This window comes from Hipposideros armiger, unplaced genomic scaffold (genome assembly GCF_001890085.2).
Source record: "Hipposideros armiger isolate ML-2016 unplaced genomic scaffold, ASM189008v1 scaffold_691, whole genome shotgun sequence".
In the NCBI taxonomy this organism is placed as follows: Eukaryota; Metazoa; Chordata; class Mammalia; order Chiroptera; family Hipposideridae; genus Hipposideros; species Hipposideros armiger.
The window spans coordinates 418,638-439,011 of record NW_017732041.1 but is presented as its reverse complement, the minus strand read 5'-3'; the positions used below and the strand labels follow the sequence as shown (position 1 = coordinate 439,011).

The window sequence follows — 20,374 nt, the reverse complement described above, 5'->3', positions numbered from 1 at the left end:
AAAAAAAAAAAAAGAAATATTAAGGAATTTCTACTCTCAAGAAATTTTACTCCTGAAGACATAGTGGATGAGGGAGAGTTGAACCCACTCATAACTCTTAAACAAGGCAGACTATGATGAGTTCTCTATGTATGCAAACTAAAACTCAATGGAGAGAGTAGTAAAAGCCTTAATGGCATATGGTACTTGGATGAGCAGAAAGAAGTATCTCAGGGGGAAAAGCACTGGGCATGTTTGGTTTCTAGGCAGAGGTTGGTATGGCAGGAGAATAAGGTAAGTATGGAAGGAGAGGGAAATCAGGCAGGCAAAGTAGATTGGACCATCTTGTAGACAACCTCAGGAGGAGATTGCAGAAGGCAACAAGAAACAAATGCAGGTGTCTCAAGAGATCAATTGTTCTCAGAAGACCAATATAGCAAAGCAATTTGTTAGTATTGCTTTTATTAGGTAATGTTTTATGTAATTTTGTGTTACAAAAACATTAGAATAAAATGTATCAAAATATAGTAAGGCAAAAATTTTAACGTATATTATATAAAGTGTATAATAGTTTCTTTCTTTCATAGAAGTGCTTTTAATACTGAAATTCATGACACATTGAAGAGAAAGACATTGCTTGATTTAAAAATCACAAAATTTTCTATAGGTTTTTTTATATGGCACTGACAAGCTGTACCAAAGAGGGAAAAAGAAGAGAAGTGTAGACAGTGAAGTAAGCCTGACATAAAAACTAAACAGGACGACACTTAAATGTATTAGAATTTATACTGTGCTGCTGGTTACAAATGTTGTAACATTCATTTAAGGTTACTGTTCTGCAAATGGTTGAGTCAAGAACATTATTTTGATAACAGTTGGCTATAAAACTATCTTTACTTGCAACATGTTACCTTAGGATTTCTTAAAGAAAATTTATTACAGCTATAATTAATCAGCTAACTTGCAATTACCATATAACCTATGTTTACACTTAGCACATCTATATAAATAAAACTTCATTCAAGGTTCATTACCTAGAGAATAGCATTACATGCATGAGAAATATTTTAATTTCCCTAATTGTACATGTGATGCTAAATTAACCACCACGTCAGAAGTTGCAAATGTTTCTGAATCTGGATGGTAAGAATAGGGCAGAGTATATGTTTGGTTTCATATTCCATTTTGTTTACCTTTTCTGTTGCTTAGTTTTGAGAAGCATTTAAAAAATGTATTTGCTCCAACCTACAACTTTCCAGAACCACTGTTATTCACTTAATTTTTTTACTGGTTTGTACAATGTAGTACACTAGCACTGTGTGTAGATTAAAAAAAGTAAACAATTTGCACTGTTGATGCTGAAGTATGGAGTAATTTTCTCAGATTCTTTTAATGCAATCTGCAAATGCATTAGCAAAGGCTATAAAACAAAACGAATCTGTATTGCCCATAACACACCAGGGCAAGGTATTGAAAAGTTTGAAAGCATAAATGGTATCTGCATTAGTAGAAATTACCTAGAAATGAGAAAGTATCCTACCATTATACTATGCAGGACTTCAAAAACCAACTCTGTCTTGTATAGCTTCCTGAATACAAGAGTAGTAGTCCAACCACTGAATAGAGAAAAAAGAAATATTTGTGTGACTATTGTTAATATAAAAGAGTCCTTTGAAATGGTGCTCTTAGAAAATCTATTACTGTTATTATTTCATGCTGAATGGCAGGAACCCCTACCTGTATTTTCTATTTCTTATTCCCATTTCAGCTAATCTATTGCTCTTGAGATAAAGTTAGCGGTAAAGTGTAGTTTTTACTTAAGGAAAAGCATAAAAATCTTCACCCAACTACACGATCATCATGTTGGTATATTTCATTGCTTCCCGATATCATGTTCAGAAAAAAACGGCACATTTTAGACCAAAAATAAGAGTGCATTATTAAGCATTTATCAATAACACTTAAATGTCTAATACTGTATTATAATTCTTTTTTTTTTGGGGGGGGATAGGTCATTAATATAACATCATTTTTAAAATAAAAAAAATCAGATATTGAGTGTCTACTATGTACCAGTTATGTGCTGTGGATATAAAGGTTCATTGTATACACATGGATTTTACTCTCATGGAGCTTAGAATCTCTGAAATAAACATGCACATTCTAACTTTCTCTTTGGGGGGGAGGGGGCGGGAAACAACTTTAAATAGCCATCAGCTCTGCCCATATTAGTTTAATTCTGTGCTTTTGGATTGTGAATCTCTAAAGCAGTAGTCTGGCTAGAAGCACACATTATATTACAACATTTACATTTAAATTTTCAGAAAAAGAACAATAATATGAGAAGATCATGTTTAGAGTATAATTTTATTGGAGGAAAGAAATATAATAACATCTGACAGGGCAAGTAGAACACAAATAACTCTACAGAAAGGAAATTTAACATGGTTTGTCAACAAACAATGTGCTATTTTTCTGAAGTTTTCTAACACATTTTTCATGGCAACATCTTTAAGATGATAACAGTAACCATGTATTTCTAGAATACTACTTGAACAAGCAAGCAATAATCTCATTTTTGGATCTGGTGATATTCAATGTCTCCTTTACCCTTTTACCCTGATGAAATATGGAGGTTTTGATCAATTCATAGTATGCCTACCCAAAGAGATTGGCTAGCTCAAATATTTGGCAATGTATGATGTATATCCATGCACAGACAGGCAAATGCCTATTAAAACTTGCCCAATGGTTGATGAGGATTTCATGGCTAGCCTAATTTCTACTTATTTAAAGCAAATCCAAAGTAATTGGTGTGGTGCTATGCCTTTAAATTAATTGTTACAGACAGAATTTCTTAATATAGTTTCTTATTTATGCTTTTAAATACCATTTTTATTGTTTGAAGTTAAAACATCTACAGCATATTGCATTTTAGTTCAACTACTTCTGAGAATAAAGGAATTCATTTGTTTAGACACTTGGGCTGTGATATTATTTAATCGTAAATTGGCTGCAAGTAGGTGTATTTGTCCCTTGCCTAAATCTTTTGGTTTTCAGCTTGCCTTCTGCATTCATTCAACAGAAGTTAGATTATATCTCTATCATTATAACTATATATCCACCTATCATCTATCTATAGTTTTTATTTTACTTGAAAAACATTTTTTGGTGCACCTCCAATGTGATAGGCACTGTTCATAGAGGTGAATACCGCAGACAAGGTCCTTATCCTCACGGTATCGATGAGAAAGTGAATTACTGTAACTCCAGGAAGTAATAATGGCTGTGCAGAAAAATACAGGCAGGTTAGGCTCAGAAGAATTAAGCAGGAAGCAGGCAGGAGAGGCTATTTTAGGCAGGGTGGTTAGGAAAGGCCGCTCTGGAAAGATATGTGAGTAGACACCAGAGAAGACCGAGGAAGGCAGCTGTGTGAGGATGTAGGTAAGAGCCTTCCAGGTGGAGAAAGATGGAAGCACAGTGGCCTGAGGCAGGCGAAAGCTGGCTGTGCTCAAGAAATGGCAAAACAACAAGAACATAAATTCTTTCATACAGCAGAGTAAAACATTTTCCAAATCTTAAGCTTATATTATTTTGTGAATAATTTCAAGGGGTCTATAAAAATGTGTAAAAGGAGCACATCAGTATCTAATGCTGTGTGGATTCTCAAACAGCTTTAAATATATTCTAATAGCTAAAAACAAAAAACCAAGCAATTCAACAAAATAAAAGGGCAGTGGCTTATTTCATATACCTTTTGGTTTTCCTAACTGCGGAATGGCATTTTCTTTTTAAGAAGTAACATGTTAAATGCATGAGAATGGGAAAATTTTTGTTAGTGATTAATATACAAATGCATGAAACACCTCAGAATACAACCACATATTTGAGTCTTCATTTCCTCATTTTTATAACCAGCTGCTAAAGTCTTCTAGATCAGGAAAAGACAATAACTCTTTGTAATGGGAATATGTTTATGAAACAGATAGAATTCTTATTCTCAATGGGTTAATACATTTTTTCTTGAAAGTATTCAAACAGAAGCATAAACTGCTGTAGCCAAAATGTTAACTTAGAAAAAAAGGCAATCTAAAACACGTGAATAAATAATAATTCCTTAAAAAAAATTATGAGAAACGAAAATAAATGGGTGCATCAAATTAACCAATCAAGCTCTAAACTATAATTCTTCACTATAATACCCTAGAGGCATTTGTATTTTAATGTTTTCTTTTTTAATATTTATTTTCAGTATTTCATATCTAGCACTGAGGGAAAAATTCATTTTAAATCATTGTACATCCATAGGTAGATAGATGTAAGCTAATTCTTTTTAGCAAAATCAAAATGAACTTCCCGGTAATGTATGTGTGCGTCAATATTACCAACCTTCTCAAAGGTCACTTATACAAATATAATCTGTGGTGCTAAAAAAAACCCCAAAAAACAAAAAACAAAAAACAAAAATGAAAACAAAAAACCTGTAGAGTCAGGCATTCTTTACCACTTTCTACCATCAAATAGCTATCACACACACACACATATAAACATATATGCATATGTTGCATACATTGCAGGATAAAATAAAAACCTATATATATATATATACACAAATGCATATATGTATATATACATATGTAATGTGTGTGTGTATATATACACACACACACACACATATGTATGTTTATGACTAAGAAATCAAGAAGTCAAATCACACATTTCGTCTGCAATATAAAATAAGCGCCAGAACTCTGATACAAACTGTATTTCTACTTTTTCTTTCTAGATTTGTGTCTAGAATGACATTCCCAAAGCAATCTATTAAAATTAGTTTCTGGTGATTTAAAAAAATGGCTATTAGAAACTCCAAGGTTCAAAATAGTTTAAGCATCATTCCCAGGCTTCCTAATGCTTCTATCAAGCTTAACAAGCCAATATCATTATATTTTGGCTTGGAGTTTAAGAGTTTTAAAAGTCACCTTAGAGGAAATGGAATCATGCTGATGAGGCTCATGATTCACACTGATGTAAAAGTAATGATTATTCAGACAATTTTTTTTTTGCCTTCAAGAGAAAATTACTCTGATTCAGTCTTTTAATACATGTATCATGTCAAATACTTCTAGACAAATCAGAGCTGCCTAAATGGTAAAGCCATGCACAGAACTTTAGATAGAAAACCAAAAGTCACACTTGGTATTCACAATAATTAACTAGTGTACACAAATGTGGGTTTTAGCTTTTGAATGTATGAATTCTATCCACCTAAAAGAAACATTTTATAAGCATATTTTGAGTGTGTTTTGCATTGCAATTGACTGTCAAGATTAAGTACCCATTATCCTGGAGCTATTAAAAAATCAAATAGGTAGCTAACAAGGGCCTTCAAGAAGACAACACATCATTACAGGGAACAAAGCTGGACTAAATTCTCCTTCAGCTCCATTCTCTGATTCAAACACTTCCTTCATAACTACAGCATAAAGCTATAGTGTGCGACAAAATAAAACATCATTGCATTATCCTCCTTGCAGAGATTATAGTCAAGCTCAACAAGGACAAGTGCCCTAGAAAGTAACTTCCAGGACAGCAGGGATCTTGCCTATTTTAGTCAGATACAGTTTTCCTAGCACCTAGGAAGTATGGTACATTACACTTCTCAGTCAATATTTGTTGAATGAATACACAAATGAATGAATGAATGTTGAAGAAATGGCTGAGGAATTGATTCTTAGTCCAGGAGTTTACAATGTAGACATTCAGTTACTATTTGATTATTAAATGGATAAATGCCTCTATATTTGGAGAATGATAGAGACCCCTTACAGATTACTGTAATATACTGTCAAGCAAAATGATGGCATTGGATAATAATATGGCAGCTAACCTTGGCCACTAAGCAGCATAGCTTGGGTGCTGCTGTCTGTTTTGACATGAGGTAAAGGCACAGGCAGGAGCCTGGGGTTGGTGCTTTCAAATCCACCCCTGAATTTGCTTTCCTGTTCACTGGCCAGGTAACTCTTTCAACCCCATTCCCCAGCAAATAAATCGTTGAATTGTGTTTTAGTTCATGAGTTCTTTCTGTCCCCACTGCCAATCTTCTAGAATCCTTGCTTATCACTCAGGACTGGGTTAGAGACCCATGCGTTTTCATCTATTTACCTTTCATACTTCCTCTTTTGACCTTCGGGAAATCAGCAGTTCTCCCCTTGTTGGGGTTAGGATGCCCGTCCAGGCAATCCTCTTGGGGAAAATTTGAAAAAAACACACAAAACTTCAGCTATAGATTAGGTAATACTATAGCATCAATGATAAATTTCCTGATATTGACAACTATACTGTGGTTATATAAGAAGATGGACTTATTCTTAGGAAATATAGTGATGTGTTTAGGGATAAAGAGCCATGCTGTCTCCAACCTACAGACAAATGGTTCCGAGAAAACTAACAGTGTGTGTGTGTGTGCGCGTGTGCCTGGAGAGAGAAAGAGAGACTGATACAGAGATAGAGAAAGAAAGAGACAGAGAAAGGGAACGATAAATCAAATGGCACAACATATAAACAGCTGCTGAATCTTGGCAAAGAGTGTAGGGGAGTCCTTTGCACTATCCTTGTATGTTTTCTGTAGGAATGAAATAACCTAATAGAATTATGTAAAAATAAATGTATTATTATGAATTATAAAATATATAACAATAAAAAATAATAGCTACTAAAAATACCAAAAACTTCAGGCTGTTTCTTCAATATCTGGTCCCAGAGGATAGGCTCACCATACTTGTTCCTGTCATCCCCTTGCTCTCAGTGGCGTCTGCTCTCCATGTTCCTCCATTTGAGAGCTGAGCCAGTCACAATATCCAGGTTTTTTATTTCTCCTGTTTTGGGTCAAGTATCAGTTCTGAGACCCCAGAGACTCCGGTATGTCACAGATGAGAATCTCTAGATGGTCTTTCTAAAGCCCCATTCTCTAGGTTTCATGCGGGATGGAAGCTTTCTTTGTCTTCCCAGTAAAACTCAAAGCATACTGATAAGTACGTGCTTACTTAAAGAAATTATTCACTTTCTAACAGCCTGGTTTTTCCCACTTCTACCCTTTAATTTCATCCAGGCAGGAGAGGTGTTGTCAAAACAATTTAAAAAGTTGTCTTTGAAAGGTCTATGTAACTCCAGACCCTCACTTTGGAAAGTGTGGGTTTTATCACTTATCATTTCCTTCTTAGTCTTTGAGAACTTTGCTAAAACCAAGCTGCCAGAGTTCCATTTAAATACTTGGTTATAGTGACAATTCATAACTCATGACCTCCAGGAAAACAACAATGATTACTGATTTCTTTCTAGGATAAGTTAAGTAAACGACATGGCAGCAAGGTTTTATCTGAACGACATTTCTAGCACTAGGACTGATGTACACAGATTTTCTTGTCGTTTGAAAGATAGGTCCTGGGCTGTTTTGCTGTATATTGTAGTTTCCAATATTACTCAGTGAGGAACCTTCATCTAGCTTAGTGGTTCTCAAAAGTTTTTGGTCTCAGAACTCCTCCCTTACACTCTTAAAAATTATTGAAGTTTCCAAGAGAGCTTTTGTGTTTCTGAGTTACATCTACAGATATATAACCTTCTAGAAATTAAAAGTAAGAAATGCAAAATATTTTTAAAAATAACAATAATGAACTATAAACCTATAACATGTTAATATAGTTAACATGTTTAAAAAAATAACTACATTCCAAAAAATATTAGTGAGAAGAGTCTCATTGTTTTACACATTTGTATCATGTAACCTCTGGAAAAAGTCTTTGTAAAATTGTTAGGCAGTGAGATTTCAAAAGGTACTATTACAAAAATAGCTTTGATCTCACAAGCTTCCTGAAAAGGTCTTTGGGTTTGCAGGGGTCCATCCCCAGACCACACTTTGAGAACCACTAATCTAAAAGACCCAGCATTTGTTTTGGGGTGACAATCCTGAGTTTGAATCCCAGTGTTGCCTCTAAATGGTTTTAAGTCTTCAGTTAAAGTATGTACCCTATCTGAGACTCAGTATGTCATGCTGGGAATTGAGGGAATGCTTCTTCACAGAGAATTAAATAACATACTTAGCTCCTCGTAATAGTTGAGCACAAATCAGTCAGTACTTGGTAACAGTAAGTTTCTTCTCTATTCCTCCTACAAATTCATTGGCACTCATAATTATACTGTCAATGTCTGTATGAATTGCTTTGTAAACTTCATTTTTTGCCTTCAGTAGGGAAAAAAACAAAACAAAACGGAAAAACGAATAGCTACCTTATTGGACACCTGTGGTGATAAATTTTAAGATGTTTTGAAAAAGTAAAAGGTACATGAAAATACAAGAAATGCACTTATTTTGGTAACAGAATAAAAATGTTAATGAATGCTACTTAGGCCAAATTCAATTCTTTGAAAGATAAATTAAAAATGTGAGTTATAGTAAATTATTTTCTTAAAAAGCCTAAGTTTGGGCACTATACATTTTCTAAATCCCTGATTCTATTGTCAAGTTATACAGTACACTGAAGAGTATAATGGTTTTCTAGGGGCAGATGATGGCACTCTGTCCATTACTTGTGGATTTTCTGATTTGGAGCTAATCAATCTCATCGGACAGTAGTTTTCATCTTTAAAATGACTTTTTGGGGGGTGTTAGGTACTCCTCTTTTCAGCTCCCAAATTGTATAATGCTATTAGTCTTTTTCTGTAATCACTGGATTTTTTTAAAGAAAGGAAGTTTTTGCAAGATGTTAGGCTCATCTCATCACTACATATATATGCACAAGTTTAATTGAGGGCCACTGTGCATGCAGAAAAAGTGCGCGGTATCTTGATAACGACCATGCTTCACATAAAGGAAAATAAACCAGCATTAGAGAGAGAAATTTGCCAGAAGAAGGAAAAGTTCCTATTTTATGGACTCATGACAGAATCTCTACCCTTTAGCTCCATTTCTTTTCTCAATAGTCCTAAACCAATTTTATAACTCAGTTGTCTCCCATCTAAATGTGCAGCCTGCTGCAGAGACGAGTTTGCGAAGCTTAACTATAGAAAATGGTATATCTAAAGAACACCTCATATAATTGCAGGGGTGCTTTTATAGTTGAAAAGAGCTTCGCTTTGTTTTCTTTTTGCTTTTTGATAATAGGCTTAAAAAACTATTAACAAAAAGAGATACATCAAGAATAGAACATAGAGAAATTGAATTGAGCAAGAAAAGGTACGGTTTACATGTGTAATCCTATCAAAAGTCCAGCACGCGCCATTACTAAGTATCAGACAATGTCAGAGTTTCTACTCTCATTAAAGTGTTATTGAAAAGCAGCATCAATTCTTCATGAAACCATTTGGAGTCCTCATCACACTGTTTTGACTTTACCACCCATTAGGTAACCTTGTGTAGCACTGGCCTAGGAGGAATTAAACACTGCAGGTTTCTTCAAAGGGTTCATAGAGGAAACAATATTTGACCACCAGAATGATGCATTTCCTTCATAGTTTTTCCAAAGCACAGAAAACCCAGATCTATGGACAGGGACAACAGTTAATATTGGCAATTTAAAGTCATGAACGTGTCTGTCTATTTTTCTACAGGAGTGACAGAATTAGGAAAGGCACGCACACTGTAATGTGTGTATGGGGGGAGAAATTACACTTCTCTAAGTTCCAACATATACATATATATTTTTTTCTATTTTTTATATTCAGCTCCTACTAAGACTTGTGTTCCAATTTTATTTTACTTGATATTAACAGTACATAATATTTTCTTCTTTTCCAGAGAGGAGGCAAATCAGAGCACACTTTTATTACCCAGACAGGGAAATGTCCTGGGTGTCCTATTAATTGAAATGGACAACTTCTGAGGCTCAAAAATCTGTCAGGTGGTCTTGTTGCAACAACATAATGCAAACCCCAGGCACAGATGAAATGAGTCACATTCACAACATGCTGCTGGTGAAATTGATTTAGGGAGCTAGAAATTACACATTGGAAAATAGACTGATGATTGCAGAAGCATACATTAAAAAACTGCTAATTCATACTGATGAAGAACACCCCTTAGCATTGTTCTTAGTCTGCCTCCAAGGTCACAAATGCTGTTAATACCAAGGTCAGGGAAAAAAGATAGTGGGCCTTCCAAATAATTTATTTTAGATTTGAAGTGTCAGATCCTATATCAACTTGGAATGCATTATTCATTCTGTTGCCATATAAATTGGCACTGCTTTTGTTTCTCACAATGCGGTTTTGCATCAGCTCTCTGGGTAGGTATTTTCTGGTATAGTATATTCCAAGTGATTTGTAGAGGTGATGAAAGAAACAAAATGATTATTTTTGCATCACAGGACACACCTACTTGTTAAATGAAATATAAAAATGAAAGCATTTTTAATACATAAGAATTGATTAGTATCTTGTTTAGCTTCACTTGCAAATTTTGCTTCTGGTTTCTGTAGCCAACAATTTTCTCTTTCTTTGACATTGAATGAGTTTAGTAGGAAAATGCTATAGGTTGTTTTTCCTACTTCTAAAAAAAGAAGCCAACAGACAAAAACAAAAAACCCCAAAAACCCAAAATGGCATTTTGCTTAGCAAAGTTAAGAGCAATTTACAAAGTATAAACCAGGAAGATGTGTTATGGAAAAAATGTCTCTCATATTGGCCACTCTTGATCATTACATATATACAGGTACCAACTGTGTTAGGTAGACACTCTGAGTTATAATGATTGCATTTGTTATAATTATGGTATTATCACTATTTAAATTGATTCATGTAGCTGTGTCCTCTAAGTTTTGCAATATAATTCTGGGACAGTTCATAGTAATTCAAACTAGCTATCTTTTGGGTAACACAATTGGGCTTCAAATTTCTGCAGTAGCTTTAAGGAATCACCCCCCCACCAATTAAATTATTTTTTAAAAGCATTAGCAGAATCCACATTAATTAAATATTCCTATATATTTCTAAACTATGAGATCATATTGCATTGCTTTTATTTGACTACATTTCTCTTCCTATTAGACTGTCAGACCATAACCAGCAATCCTGTACCCCCCAGATGTTTCTGATACAGGAAGGATGCTCAAAACCTACTTTCTGAGTGAATGTAAAAGTGAAACAAGATTTAAAGGCATATAAAATTGAGATACAGCAACTCCTTAATTTAACTGATACATGTCCTACTTTCAGTAGGAATTTGACAAATAACTACCATTTACAAAGTGCTTATTATGTGCTGAGGAGAACATAAAACCCTTACTTATACTATTTCATTCAGTCCTAGAAATAATTCTATGAGGCAGATATTAGTCTCTTGTTTTACGGATGATAAAATTGAGTGTCAGAGAGAGTCTAAGAGACTTATACAAGGTTATACGCGTATTAATTCATGGAACTGGGATTATCATGTATATTTTCCAAGTTATTTTAAAGAAATGCTTTCACTATCAAAGAACCCAGTCTCGAGTCTTGCTTATTGCTTATTGAAGCTAAATGATGATATCCATAAAAGCAGCTTTGCTTCCACAAAAATCCTTCTGCCCAGCTCCAGGCTCTTCCCCACCCCCAAGCAGCAACTGATTTTTGCTAGGCCTTTATGTGACTCTCACTAGCCCATCAAAGGGAATGCATTTCTAGGATTTCTCCCCTCTCTCGCACTTGGCTTTCACTCCAACTTTGTCATATGAAATAAGGGACTTAATGAATATAAAAAAGTTTGAAAAGCTGTATCTTTTTACTTAAACCTAGACCTCTTCCTACTGATAAAAGAAACCTTGGTTTCCTCCCTCCCTCATTATCCATAGCCAACCATGTTGTGCTAGTCTTCCAATAAAAACTATTTCCTCTCAAATCAGTTACTTTTTAACCATCCCCACTGACCCCTTCACACCCTCTGCCTGGACCGTCACCATGGCTTTCTTATGAGACTCCCCACCATTAGTTTCTAATTTCGAATGCCTGACATTACTCCTGCTATCGATTTATTACCTTGCTGGCAGAGTTATTTTATCAGAGTACAGTCTAATCATGTCAATTATGAAGTTAAAAATTTGCAGGAATCTGGAATTCCTTAGCAGAGCTTGCAGGGTCTTTGTCAATCTAATCTCTTTTCTACACTTTCAACCTCTTCTTCCAACCTCTTGGTTCCCAGCATGTTCTGACTGTGCTGAAGTCCCTTACCCACAGTGTGTCACCCCCTTTTATATTTCCCAGTGCAGTGTTCCACAGTGCTCCTCACAACCCCTGCTTATCTATCAGTTCTGTGATTTAAAAAAAATACTTTGAAAAATTATTAAAGCATTATCTCTTCAGTGAAACTTTTTTTAAAAAAGTAAAGTATATTGAGGTGACAATTGTTCGTAAAGCTACATAGGTTTCAGATGTACAATTCTGTAATACATCACCTATATATCACATTGTGTGTTCACCACCCAGAGTCAGTTCTCCTTCCATCACGGTATATTTGACTCCCTTTACCCTCATCTACCACGCTCCTCCCCCCTTACCCTCTGATAACCACTAAACTATTGTCTGTGTCTATGAGTTTTTGTTTCTTCATTTGTTTGTCTTGTCCCTTTGTCATTTTCAATTTTATATACCACATGTCAGTGAAATCATATAGTTCTCTACTTTTTCTGTCTGATTTATTGGGTTGTTGGAAAAGTCATGATGCATTTTTGCAATGAAAAACATAAAAAAATATGTCATGACTTTTCTGACAACCCAATATTTCACTTAGCAAAATAATCTCAACATCCATCCATGTTGTTGCAAATAGCAGTATTCATCTTTTCTTATGGCAGAATAGTATTCCATTGTGTATATATACCACAACTTCTTTATCCAATAATCTATCAAAGGACACTTTGGTTGTTTTCATGTCTTGGCCACCGTAAATAAAGCTGCGATGAACTTTGGAGCACATATATCTTTATGGATAAATGTTTTCAGATTTTTTGGGGTAGATACCCAGAAGAGGGATTGCTGGGTCATGTGGGAATTCTGTTCTTAATTTTTTGAGGAACCTCCACACTGCCTTCCATAGAGGCTACACCAATCTGTGTTCCCACCAACAGTGTATGAGGGTTCCTTTTTCTCCACAGCCTCTCCAACACTTGTTATTATTTGTTTTGTTCATGATGGCCATTCTAACTGGTGTGAGGTGATATCTCATTGTGGTTTTTATTTGCATTTCTCTGATGATTAATGATATTGAACATTTTTTCATATGTCTATTAGCCATTTGTCCTCTTTGGAGAAATGTCTATTCAGGTCTCTGCCCATTTTTTAATCGGATTATTTTCCCGTTGTTGAGTTGGATGAATTCCTTATATATTTTGGATATTAGCCCAATGGAGGCATTGTTTGCAAAAATCTTCTCCCATTCGGTTGGTTGCCTCTGTATTTTGTCAGTGTGTCTTTTGCTATGCAGAAGCTTTGTGGTTTGATATAGTCATATTCATTTATTTTAGCTTTTACTTCCCTTGCTTTTGAGGTGAAATTCATAAAATCCTCTTTGAACCCAAGGTACATCAGTTTAGTACCTGTGTTTTCTTCTATGCAGTTTATTGTTTTCAGGTCTTATATTTAGGTATTTGGTCCATTTTGAGTTAATTTTGGTACATGATGACAGACAGCAGTCTAGTTTCCAAGCTATTCCAGTTGATGTTTCCTGGTTTATCTACATGTCTCAGAGAGAGACCCTACTATTACACTGTGGTTATTTGCTTACATGCCTGATTATTTCATTAGACTGTAAGCTCACTGAAGACAAGGGCTATGATTAGTCCTTCTGTATTCTTAACATTTAACACAGTGCCTGGCACAAAATAAGTGCCTAACTCAAATAGGTGTAAAATATGCATACTACTATGATTTCTAATATTCTTGTGTCCTGATCTGACATGTTTTCCTTACATGTAAATATCTACTCCTGATAAAGCATAACAGCTTCCAGTTCTCAGCTAGCTGTCTGGAGGCTGTCTTCTTTAACTCTACCTTGGAAATCTTGTGAAATATTATACAGTCACTATACTTTCCCCACTTCTTCCATTTGGGGGTTTCAAGTAGGTCAACATATCTTCACAGCTGGTAACTTCAAAGTGGGTGATGAAAACAAGAAGACTGATATGAACACAATAAGCCATTTGTTCGTATCTGGGAGTACACAATAAAAGACCAGTACTTTGTCTCTTCAAATGTCCAAGGTGATTTTAGCTAGTATATGGTGAAATTTGGATCCATGGTGGCCTTGATCCATCACACTATCCTATTCTTCTACTAAACACTAATACTTTTCTGAAATGATGCCTAACTGGGAGTTATTTATTAAGCTGTTACAAACTGAATAAGAGCACAGATCTTTAAATCTGAAGCACATACAGGAACTTGATATAATCACTGCCTCTTCAATGACATGACAAGAAACAACTTTTCCTCAGTTTTAAAATCCATTTCAAATTAAGTTGCAGAAAGCATTGCTACCCATTTAATGCTCATGGATTTTGTAATTGAGTTTTTCCCCTTAAATATACAACAGGATAATATTTCTGACACCAGTGCACCTAGTAAATACTTCAATTGATCCCAGTTCTGAAAAACTGACCTCTATGTAGTTTAAGTTGCTGTCCTTTGCCAAGTTATAAATAAAAATGCAACAATAGTTTTACCTTGAAATATAATTACAAGCACAATGACAACAGTAGATCTGAGGACAGCTGTTTAAACAGGAACAATGTGACTCGAAAGGACATCATAATGCTTATGGAAACACACTTGATGAGGCCTTAATTCTAGAAACAACAATGAGATTAGAGCATCAAAGAGCTATAAACCTATACTTTTTAGCTTTTATCTGGAATATGTGAAAAAAGTCACCAAAAATGCTCTACTTCACACAGATGTGACAGTGAAAGGTGATGAAATCTTTGATGTTATTTGGAGGAAAAGAATGGCTGCTTTTAACTTTGCCTTTTTTTTTTCATTACACACTCTATTTCAAATGGTAACACACAAATAACAGATCTCAGCTACATTAGTTGAATGTGCTTCAGTGAAGTAAGAGCTATCCTCTGACCCAATTAATCTTGATTTGGGATAAGTGCTTGATAAATGATTTCCCAGGAAGGGAGGCACCATGGCTCACTGCATTTTGTTTTCATCTCAGATCTGCTGTGTACTCACTGTGTGACCTTGGCAAAGTCATTTAACCTCTGCTTACCACTTTTCATTTGTAAAGTGAAGCTAATCTTGGCCTACCTCACTTGGCAAAAGTAAACACTTGCACCATATATTCAATAAGTATGAACATGGAAGGTTCTTGGTATAAAGGATAAACATGGTGGAATAAGAATATTTTGTCACTAACATAAGCCTCTGAACAAATTGCCTTCATGTAGAACTGAATATTGCCAACAGCTGTCTACTTTGAATTCATTTAAACAAACAGGTGCTGTGGTGTTTACTTTGGTCCAGTAGACATAGATCTGCTGGCTGCACAAGCCTGGAGTAATATCATCTTTATTGGCTAAGTCTATTCAGTGCATACACTTTTACTCGTAGGCTTTGACTTTTGTGGTCCAAACCGTTAACCAGGTAGTTAAGTGATAGAGGTGGCAAAAGCGAGAGTCAGATAAAGAAACTGCCAAAGAGACAAGATCTGATGGTATGAGTTGAGGTGACAAAAAAGTGTAAAAGTAAATGGAAAGGTGGTTACTTATTATTTAAAATGAAGGGATATATTGGGTTGTCGGAAAAGTCATGACGTATTTTTCTCTATGTTTTTCATTGCAAAAATGTGTCATGACATTTCCGACAACCCAATATTATATACATTTAAAATAGAGTCAGGTCTATGTAATATAAACTTATGTTAGAGTATAACTTTAGCTTTGAACATTTTAATTTGGATATGAAAATTTTGGAATATATTTTCAAAGAAAAGAAATATTTGCACCAAATATAGACATGATATGGAATGGTTAAAGAGCAGAATAATTCTAAAGACTATTCTAAATGGTATCAGGTAGTATTTGAAAAGTGTTGTAATCACATTTGAATGTAGATATTAGGTTAGATTTAAGAAAAATAAATGGTATTTACCATGACAGTTGTTACTGATGAAAGTATTTTAATTATTTTTCACTAGAAGTTACCAAAAATACTGTCAATTAAGTTTTAAACAAAACTGATATAATGATGGAGTCTTATTCTAATTGAAGAAAAAAGAAATGGACTATTTAACTTTCTAATATTTTTTGCAAGCCTGTACAATCTATATCTAGAAAAAAGCATTTTTTTACATACATTAATCAAAAATTGAGCTGAGGCTTTGGTGTGTTTTCTAGAATTGGGCTTGGTTGGGCATTTTATTTAAACCTCCTAGAACTGGGCTAGGTATGTGGAAAAAAGAAGAGATATAATGAAAGATGCCCAAGTTGCTTCCAGATAAATTGGGGAGATGAATTAGTGAAAAAGGCCTACCACTTATACAAATGGGTGATAGGACCACATCTATTTGCAAGAACGTTGGCTAAAACCAAGAGTACATGTTGTGATTACAGCTCACAAACCCTTAACTCTGCATTCCTGGTATCACTGGGTTCAACACATTGCAAATATTGAGTAAATATTTGATGAAACCACCGAGTGCTTGAAATCTTAGACCTCATTCTCAGAGTATTTTAAACTCTTCATTCACTTCTTCAACAAATGTTTATTAAGCACCTACTAAGCATAGACAATATGGTAAAGAAATACACACCAAGTCTGTGCTTTCAGTCTAGTTATGGAGATATTAAGCAAATAAGCTCATTAAAGAGTATATTAACAACACTCAGCACTCCACAAGATGGAAACAGTGTTAAATTGAACTGACCTTGACAAGGAACCAAGGTAGGATTTTCTAAGAAAGTGATCTGTGAGTTGACATGTGAAAGGTGTTAGTTGGTCTGATGTGGAAGCAAGCAGAGATGACAGAGATCTCCAGGTGGAGAGAACTGCATGGAGGGAGGGGCCCTGTAGCAGAAAAGGCCTGTGGCAAATTTAATGAAGCAAAGAAAAAGGGGAGGTGTGGCTGGAGGTGGGTCTGGGCACACGTTAGAGCATGGCGGGCCTCATTAAGTAGATGACTTCATCATCGAGTGGTGGAAAACCACCTAAGAAAGATTACCATTCTTGCTGCAAGGCAGGGATAGTCTGGGAAAAGGCATGGGAAGCAGCTATGAGGCACACTATGCTTTTCTCAGAAGGATTAAAGACTTGTCTACAGAAAGGTGTCAGTTTTTACCTAGATACTTCACAAGGAATCAGGAGATACTATAAATTGTTTTTCTCAGCTGTTTCTTAAAGCAAGACTCACATAGTTGTGACTTGATCACCTAGCTCTCAGAAGTGTCACAATGACAAATAAGAGAATTGGAAAAGCCTAAGTGCTTTCCTCTCATATTGAAAGCTCCTCATGTACTTATATTTTTATGAACAAAGAAACGTGGTTTGCCATTTGTGTATGAGTAGTGCCTGCTTAGTAATGCTTGAGTGGGAGATGGCTTGAGCTAGATGTGACCTGGAAGTAAGACACCATTTAGGTGATTGGATCTAATCTTCTAAAACTTAAATTAATGTCTAGTCCATAGCTTTCTTCCATAACACAGACCACTGTTGTAAAACTTTGGAGCACAGCTTACCTATGTGTGGTCTCCCTAAACTTGAGCCAGAATCAACTGGACTGATTCCTGAAAATGAAGATTCTGGGCCTCTTAGTTCTCGGTCTTCTGTGTTCTCAGGTGTACCCTAAGAATCCACAAATGTAAAACAGTCATAGGTGACTCTCAGGAAAACCTATGTTTAAGTCTTAGGTAATGATTCCCAAGCATTCATATATATATAGGAGTCACTGGAGAACTTAGAAAATGCAGAATCCCAGGATCTACAACCAGAAATTTTAATTCAAGAGATTTAGGGTAAATATCTAAGCACAGATATATATTTTTTAAAGCTCAGGTGAATTTTAAGCGCAAAGTTAAGAGCCACTAGTCTAAAAGTTCTTCCTAGTTTATTTGAACTATTTCTGGTGAGGTCTCTCAGAAAGCACATATACACCTGTATTATAAGTTCATTGAGGTCAGGGACACTGTCTTTTTCAACTTTCTCTCCCCAGTACTAAGATAGAGTTAACTCTTACCATTCTTTGGATGTCAGATGAAATGTCATTTCCCCCTTGACTAGATGGCATGCTCCTGCTATAGACTCACATATCTCTGGAATTCCTCAAATCACTCATTATACTTCTTTATAATAAACTGCCAAATTATGTTTCTACTAAGCTAGCTGTAAATTCTGGGAGACATTGTCTATTTTGTGCTCAGTAGAACTGTCAATATCTAACAGAATACCTGGCACTTAATAGGCATTTTTAAATACTTATTGAATGAAAAAAAATATACAGTAAATAGTAAATGTTTTTATTACTGGGAGACTACTATTAAGAAATAGACATCAAATTCTGGTAGAACTTTGCAACAATGATTGCCACAATGGCCCAAATCTGGCCACTTTTCACCTGCAGCTACGATCCTAGTCCAAAGTGTCCCCATCATTTCTTTGAAGGGGAAACCAAATAGACTTGGAAAATGAAGGCATTCTCATCAGAGCAAGATTGCTCAGGAATTAGATGAATATTACATAAAGGACACATTTAGAAGATCTTTAGAAGAAAATTTTCTTGAAGGATTAAAATAAATAATGAAATAATGAAAATATAGATAAAAAGATGACATTGTTACAGTGGGGTTCAGAAAGTAATCTGAGCATTCACAGGGATGGCCTAAAAATGGATAGCAGAACAGAACTCTAGGAGTCTAAAGTGAAGGAATAGAAGAAGTACAGGTGAGAATAAAAACGGTCAGGATCTGAGTGTCTTAGAGGCATTATAGGAGACACCGAACTGGTTAATAAAGAATACACATTTAATAAGGAATATAGTAAAGAACAGTTTAGTAGGCTTAATAAGTGGGGGATTCAGATATGAATACCTCCCTTCTTCGTATCAAGAGGAGTAGCAAAAGCTGTGATGTTAATGAAAGAAGGCAGTGAAAATATGTTATTACAGACAACTTGGTCTCTGTTATGAATTCATAAGGAGGCATCATTGGGAGAAGATAATCTGCTCAGAATGAAATGGAGGATTCCATGGAAGGTAACCAAAGTGAGGACAGGATGTAAGATGGATAAATGTGAGATATACACTACCTTTTATTTTCTGAGAAATGCAAGAGACCCCTAATCTAACCTTGAATTTACACTGGAAAAAAGATCACTCAATTTGTTTCTGCCCAATTTTCATCTTGTCATGGTCTTTTTTCAATTCTAATTCTATTGATTTTTCAACCTCTTACTCCATCGTAGTAGAAAAATGTTGAAAGAACAGGGTAAAGAAACATTAACCTACAATAACAGGAATGCCGTAGTATTCATTCAGCAATAAAAAGAAGCCTATAAAACCTCTGGTACAGACCTCAGACTCCACACAGCAGTATTCCATTCATAGATACTAAAAAGCAAATTTAAAAATCTTGGAAATATTATTGGAGCTCTGTATTGTGAGTTCAGAAGAAAGGATTATGACAGCAATGGCCTCATCAAATGTCATCATATATAGAAAATGCCTTCTCTGGTCTGAGCTTTAAGTACCTATGGAGTAAAGCACTAAGTCTGGGTTAGGGAGAAAAAAATGATAGTGAAAGAAAGAATAAGAGGATAATGAGACAAATAGAATTGCTATTGGTGGGAAAACAAAGAGCTGCAGGTTAAAGCATATGGGAATTTATAACGTTGAAAATCTAAATATTTAAAATTAACTAAATTATGAAATAACCAAAGTACTGGATTGACTGTCTAAAGTCAACAAGTAATGTACCTTACAGTCAAGAGTTTGAGTTGTGCCTTTATATTTATTTCAGTTCTCCTGATTGACAGGTGATGTTAGGCACATGGCCTTTAACCGTGAAGTTTTAGTCTTTATCAGTAAAATGGGGGTAATTATGCTATTTACTTCATAGGGTATTTACATTGATTAAATGAAAAAAGAACATGTAAGTGGTGCCAGGAAGCAAGGAAGAACTTCATACATCTAATTTAGTATTCATAGCTACCATTTGCTTTGATGCCTTTTGCTAATACTCACCAATAGTAAAGGATAGAGACACCCAAAGATTATTCTGGTTGTCAGGGAAAACTGACAATAGGGTTGCCAGTGGATTTAGACAATCCACAGAGTAGATGACCTTGCATAAATGACTGGATGCCCAAAACTAAACAAAAGAATATCAGAGGGATGTTTACCTATTATAAGTGATAAGGATAAAGCCACTAAGATTTAAAG

At 35.1% G+C, this 20,374-nt stretch overlaps 1 protein-coding gene across 3 annotated transcripts in view; it reads right to left on the bottom strand.

The window, feature by feature from the left end:
• The window catches only part of SYT1 (synaptotagmin 1), a 550,863-nt gene that overhangs the window by 393,529 nt on the left and 136,960 nt on the right, over window positions 1-20,374 (bottom strand). Inside the window, exon 3 of one of the 3 annotated variants that reach the window (XM_019626838.1) lies at window positions 1,520-1,595. The exons of the other annotated variants lie outside the window; for them this stretch is intronic. The gene's annotated coding sequence lies outside the window, so the exon portion shown is untranslated. The remainder of the gene's footprint in view (window positions 1-1,519; window positions 1,596-20,374) is intronic. 3 annotated transcript variants of the gene reach the window in all.